The 6,353-nt window shown below is 41.9% G+C and overlaps 1 non-coding gene across 1 annotated transcript; it reads left to right on the forward strand.

Annotated features, from left to right (window-relative positions):
• The first annotated feature begins 5,739 nt into the window (after nucleotides 1–5,739).
• LOC120944586 lies at nucleotides 5,740–5,875 on the forward strand. The gene has a single exon (XR_005750447.1).
• Nucleotides 5,876–6,353: the final 478 nt, after the last annotated feature.

A 6,353-nucleotide genomic window follows, 5' to 3' on the forward strand; every position in this document is an offset into this window, starting at 1 on the left:
AGCTTTAACCTGTACTCTGGACACTGATAGAAGTCACAGGACTGCTCTAACTGCTAATGAGAAATGGTATTTAGCAGTTTATATTTACTAAAATAATTGCATTCCATGTCCTGCGTACTGTGGGAGACCAGATATAGTGAATGCACGTTGCTGGGTTTAGTATCACATTTACAGAAGATCTTGTTCTGTTGAAAAAACAACAGACTTAATGGCCAAATTACCAGATTAAAATAAAAGAAATGAAGCCCCCCCCCCAAAAAAAAAAAAAACTCACCCATCACATCTAGGAATTGGTAAGCTGCAATATAATCAATATAATAAAGGTTTAAAGTGGTTGTACACCCTGTACAACCACTTTTACCTACAGGTAAGCCTAGATTAAGGCTTACCTGTAGGTCCCTGAAATATCTCCTAAACCTCCACGATTTAGCAGATATTTACAATAGAGACATTGCCGTTTTTAAAGTGCGCCTGCGCCGTTGTCTACGGCGCATGCGTCGTAGACATCGGCGCAGGCGCACTTTAAAAACGGCGATCGTGCCGTTTCTAAAGGAGGTCATGCCGTGACTGGCTGCTCCCACAAGCTTTGCGGCTTTGGCAAATCACTGCGCCGGAGCCGCGCTACCCGAAATTAACTCGAGCAGGGGCTTCGAACCCAGGTGAGTGTTACATAATGAGCTAATATGCTATGCATACTAGCTCATTACGCCTTTGTCTTGCAGGTGTTATTTTTTTTTTTTTTTTATGCATGTGTGAAAGGGCCCTTACTGTAGTAAAGTTTTGCCTCTTTAATTGTCCAACCTTTTTGTGTAGAAAAAAAATATAGGGGCAGATTCACAGAGCAAGTATGCCAGCGTATCTACTGATACGCCGGCGTACTTTCAAATTTCCTGCGTCATATCTTTAGTTTGAATCCTCAAACCAAGAAAAGGCAGCATCTGGGTAAGATCCGACAGGCGTACGGCTTGGTACGCCTTCGGATCGCAGATGCAATACTTCGGCGTCCGCTGGGTGGAGTTTGCGTCTTTTTCCGCGTCGGGTATGCAAATGAGCTTTTTCCGACGATCCACGAACGTACACGCGGTCGTCGCATTCTCTTACGTCGTCTGTAGTCGGCTTTTTCCGGCGTATAGTTAAAGCTTCTATTTTGTGGCGTATAGATAGACTTGCCATGTTAAAGTATGGCCGTCGTTCCCGCGTCGAAATTTGAATTATTTTTTTTGCGTAAGTCGTCTGTGAATAGGGATGGACGTAAGTCACGTCTAAGTTAAAAAAAATTACGTTGTTGCGACATCATTTAGCACAATGCACGGAGGGAAATTTAGGAACGACACATGCGCATTTCATTCGGCGCGGGGACGCGCTTCATTTAAATGAAACCCGCCCCCAACCCACCCAAAATTAAAATACGCCGCCAGAAAAACACTACGCCGCCGTAACTTACAGCGCAAATTCTTCCTGGATTCAAATTTACGCCAGGTAAGATATGGCGGCGTAGCGTATCTCTGATACGCTGCGCCTGTCCAACTGTATGTGAATCTGCCCCATACTGTCCAAATAAGTTACCTAGTAAAATAGTAAAAGATATAGCTGTTTTACAAAAAATACACACAAAAAAAATTTGCAAATGTTAATGTTACCAAGTTTTCGTCTTGCATGGTACTTTAGAAATGCCTTGTAGGAAACATTGTAGGACAAGGTTAAGGAAAACAAGACGCAACTCCTATAATAAAAAAAAAAGTTTTTTAGTAACTCTAATCTACAAATTAATTGTAATACTTGCGTACTAGATTATTTTGTAGCCTCTGGTCTACTAAAAAGATCACCTATGTACCAAGTGGAATAAATAGATCCCCATGTTGTATATAAAGGGCTGAAAGAATTAACTCTTCAGTTTAGGAATTAATAAATGAGCAGGTTAAGAGAGCCCGCCGAACACAATTTAATCAGCTTGTTCCACAGCGCTCCTTCCCTCAGGCATCATATGGGATTACTCCCTTGCTGAATGAATTTAAAAATGTAAATGGCAGCGATACATACATGAATCACTAATATAGATGTGATGTCCAGGGATGACACCTGCCACCTACTACATTGCTGCTTAGCTTACAGTTTAAAAAAAAATCTAAGTTTAAAAAAAAATCACATGAAATTAAATAATAATAAATTGATTCTATTTTTTTCTAGGTAAAATACTGTATTAAATATTGCAGCTGGCCATGTTAATGAGTCTCCTCCCTGGCAGAATGAGTGACATAATTAGTGATGAATCTCTTCATTCATACTTATTAACTGCCTCCATTTATACCATTCAGTGTTAACTTTCTGATTAAGCAGCAATTAATTACCCATACTAATTCAATACTTAGCAACACTAATATAATTTCATGCAAAATGAAAAGTAATGTCTGCATAACTTATTCAGCAGATTGCTCGCCGATACCCAACTAATAGCAGGGAATAAAACTTGTTTCAGAAATGCTTTTAAGGTTGTTAGACTTTAATATCTGGGATGGATAGAAGGATGGATGTGTGGATGGATGGAAGAACAGATAGATAGATAGATAGATAGATAGATAGATAGATAGATAGATAGATAGATAGATAGATAGATAGATAGTACAGATAGAGATATACAGAAAAATGGAGAGATGCACGAGAAATATAGGACAGAAACATAATTTCTTATAAAAGCAGATACATACATACCCATTTTGCAACTGTATAAACAAAGGCCCTCTAGGACTTAGGGGACCATTAATGATAGGTTCTGAAATCCGCAACTTTTGTGACATGGATCAACGCTATTTAAACTGCCTGATGCCTCTCCATCTTGCTGACCAGTCTACAGCATTTACCTAAGAATCTGCACCTGTTACCTGTTGATCTTCTGTGTACTTGACCCGGCTTCCTGTGACCTTCTTTGCCTGCAACCTGCCTATGACCCCGGCTTAACCTGACTACGGCTCCTGCTTAACCCCTGGCTCTGTCTCTGCCCGCCTATGTTACCGACCTGGCTTGGACTATCGACTACTCTCTGGACTTACCCTGATTCCTGAACCACTTACCTGGCTCCTGTCCAGCTTGCTCACCTGCCTGATTCCTGTACCTGCTAGTGCCATACCACCGCCTCTGCCTGCTGCTTGGTGCTTCTCCTGGGCCAGCATACACCTGCCTGCTATCGCTTCCGGACCGCTACCCAGCTTTACCATCAGGCACTTGTGCCCCTCCGGACTCTTGACCCTCTGTCCATTCTACCAGGAGGTCCTGAGTCGGAGGCTTACGAGAGGCCGCTCCCTGCACGTTGAGCTCCATAACCAGGTACGTGACACTGGGTTCTGCGCACTTCTAGCACAGGTGAGAAATGGAAGATTTTATTCTGATGTCCAAACCTCTTTACACCCTTCTTGGGGTGTAGCTGTCTCAGCCTAGTTGTATATTATAATCCATGAGAGTTCAGGGTATTGAAAAGACTATGCTTCATATCTATCTATCTATCTATCTATATATCTATTTATCTTTCTTTCTTTCTTTCTTTCTTTCTTTCTTTCTTTCTTTCTTTCTTTCTTTCTTTCTATCTATCTATCAATCTATCTATCTATCTTCCACATTCACAGTGGATAAATGTTTGTTTGTAGACATTACATGGGCATCCAAAGATAGATAGATGGATAGAAAGATAGAAAGATAGATACTGTAGATAGATATGAGACCGTTAGATAAACGTAAGTAGGCACAGAAATAGATAAAAAGGAAGCAAGATAAATAATACTGTAGCTACAGGGACAGCTATTAAAGGGTTACTAAACCCTCGTATTTTTTAAATAACAAACGTCATACTTACCTCCTCTGTGCAGTTGGTTTTGCACAGAGTGCCCCCCGATCCTCCCCTTCTGGGGTCCCTCAGAGACACTCGTGGCTCCTCCTCTTCTTGAGTACCCCGGGAAGCGCTCGCCTTTGAGACACCTGTGCCGGCATGCTCCTATGTCCTGCTGCTTCGTCTATTGACACAGACAGCAGGACTCAGCCTCGCCCCCGGCACCCGCATCATTGGATTTGATAGACAGCAGCCGGAACCAATGGCTGCGCTGCTATGAATCTATCCAATCAGGACACAAGACACTGGCTAGAGCTGGTGTACTCTTCCCTGAGGCGAGAAAGAACAGGTTTAGGTAAGTAAAACGGGGGGGGGGGGTCTGGGGGGCTACTGCATGACAGAAGGTTTTTCACCTTAATGCATAGAATGCATAAAGGTGAAAAAACACAGTGGTTTACAAATCCTTTAAGACATAAAGATATACTAGTGGAAAAGACAGATGAGTGGATAGACAAGAGCTTTTGCCTTATAACTTTAGACTGACCATAACCGAAACTAGTTTCCCTAATGCTAAACAAATATAGTTGAACTGAACAACTTTTGCAAATAGATCACTGATCACCAATACAAGAGATATGAGTGGAAATGTGCTTTGTAACTTGATGGAAGCACATTCTCTCCAAATAGTGTTTATTTTTTTTAAGAAATGACAGTAATCAGTGCAAATGGGTATTTGGTTAACATGGCAAATATATTCTGAATAATAATTCTGCAAATGTGCAAAATGCATATGGTTTAAAAGTGCAATCACATAAAATGATTGCCAAACCATAATTTGTTCACATGCAGTCCTTCTGATAGAGTGGCTACGTTTCTTCACTAAAGCCCCGTACACACAGGCAAAATGTCGGGCGATATTTGCCGGTACAAAATAAAACAGCCGACATTCTGCCCGTACGTATGTCTGTCTGTCCGACAGAAGCTGGCCGTTTGGGTGGCTTCTGTCGGACATGCATGCTGGAATACCAACAGTCGACAGACTCCCGATTAGCTCTCTCAGCCAATGGCAAAGAGCGGCAAAGAGCACTGATCATGGTTAGTACAGCAACTCTGACCAAAGCGGGATGCACAAAAAAAAACTGTAGTGTGTACTAGGCTTAACTCTTTAAAAGAAATAACCTTTGAAATGTCAGACAAGATGAGATAAAGTTCACTTTCACCACTTGTAACCCATAGTTTATTTAGGTGCCTTTATATTGGTCACAGAGGCAGCCAAATTGCATTGCAAGATGCTGAGAAGAAAGTCTGACCTCTGACTTTGAGCAAAAGTCAAGATTGACTTACTAAGTATACCAAAGATGGGGTCGTCTAAATCATGCATAGAAAGAGCTTTAAACACAAATAAAGTTTTGCAAAAATACCTTATGGATTCTGCGTTGAAGGGTGTATGTTAGTAGCTTCACTTAAAGCAGAACTAAACTGTACCTGCTCCAAACTTCAAGGTGCATCACACACCCCTCTTGTGTCCCCAATCACCAAAAGGAATGAACCCCTGGCTTTTCTGTCCAGGAGTCAATCAGGCTTTAGAGTTGGTCATGAATAGCTAATCACAGGAGGATCCCTCAAATTTCTTCACCAATCATGATGATCATGAGTGGATAATGACACTAACAAAAAAAGTCAGCTTGGTGGCTTACAGCTTAGCACTTGGGGTTCTGGGTTTGCATCCCAATCAGGCCACGTCATAGAGAGAAGTTGCCTGTGCTCCCTATGTTAATAAACATAACTCCTGACTCAGGTCCTTACAGAAATTTAAAGCACTGGGTAGTGGCTCCACAGGTAAGAGTAGTGAATAGAATAAGAGATGTGCTGGCAACCAGGGTTCAAATCCTGCCTCTGCCATCACAGTGAAAATTGTACACCACGGAAGCTGAATGTCGAAATATGTGCAGGTGAAGTATATCTGCCCGTACTGTCAGTCTTCCCATAATAATGTCCTGGAGATCTCTGTCTGGCTCTGCACAGTATACACAGCCTGATCGTTCCTCTCCACACAAAGCCTCTGAATTGCCCATCTGGTCCTATAAGGAGTTGTTTCCATTTAGATGTAATTACTGGTGGTTGAATCCAAACTATGTCACTTCCTGTTTCTGTGGAACGCACGCTGAATGCAGTGTCTCCTGGTTGTTTTTACTGCAATACCTCATGTGATATGAATTTTCTCAGATAGTAAGTACCTATCTACATTTTTGGTGCCATTATCCACTCATGATCATCACGATTGGGGAAGAAAGTGTACACTATGGAAGCTAAATATGTGCAGGTGAAGTATATCTGCCCGTGCTGTCAGTCTGTCAGTATACACAGCCTGATCGTTCCTCTCCACACAAAGCCTCGGAATTGCCCATCTGGTCCTATAAGGAGTGGTTTCTGTTTAGACGTAATTTCCGGTGGTTGAGTCCAAACTACGTCACTTCTGGTTTCTGTGAAACGCACGCTGGATACAAATGTTCTCAGTCTGTAATTACCTATCTAC

Source organism: Rana temporaria, chromosome 6 (genome assembly GCF_905171775.1).
Source record: "Rana temporaria chromosome 6, aRanTem1.1, whole genome shotgun sequence".
Taxonomy (NCBI): domain Eukaryota; kingdom Metazoa; phylum Chordata; class Amphibia; order Anura; family Ranidae; genus Rana; species Rana temporaria.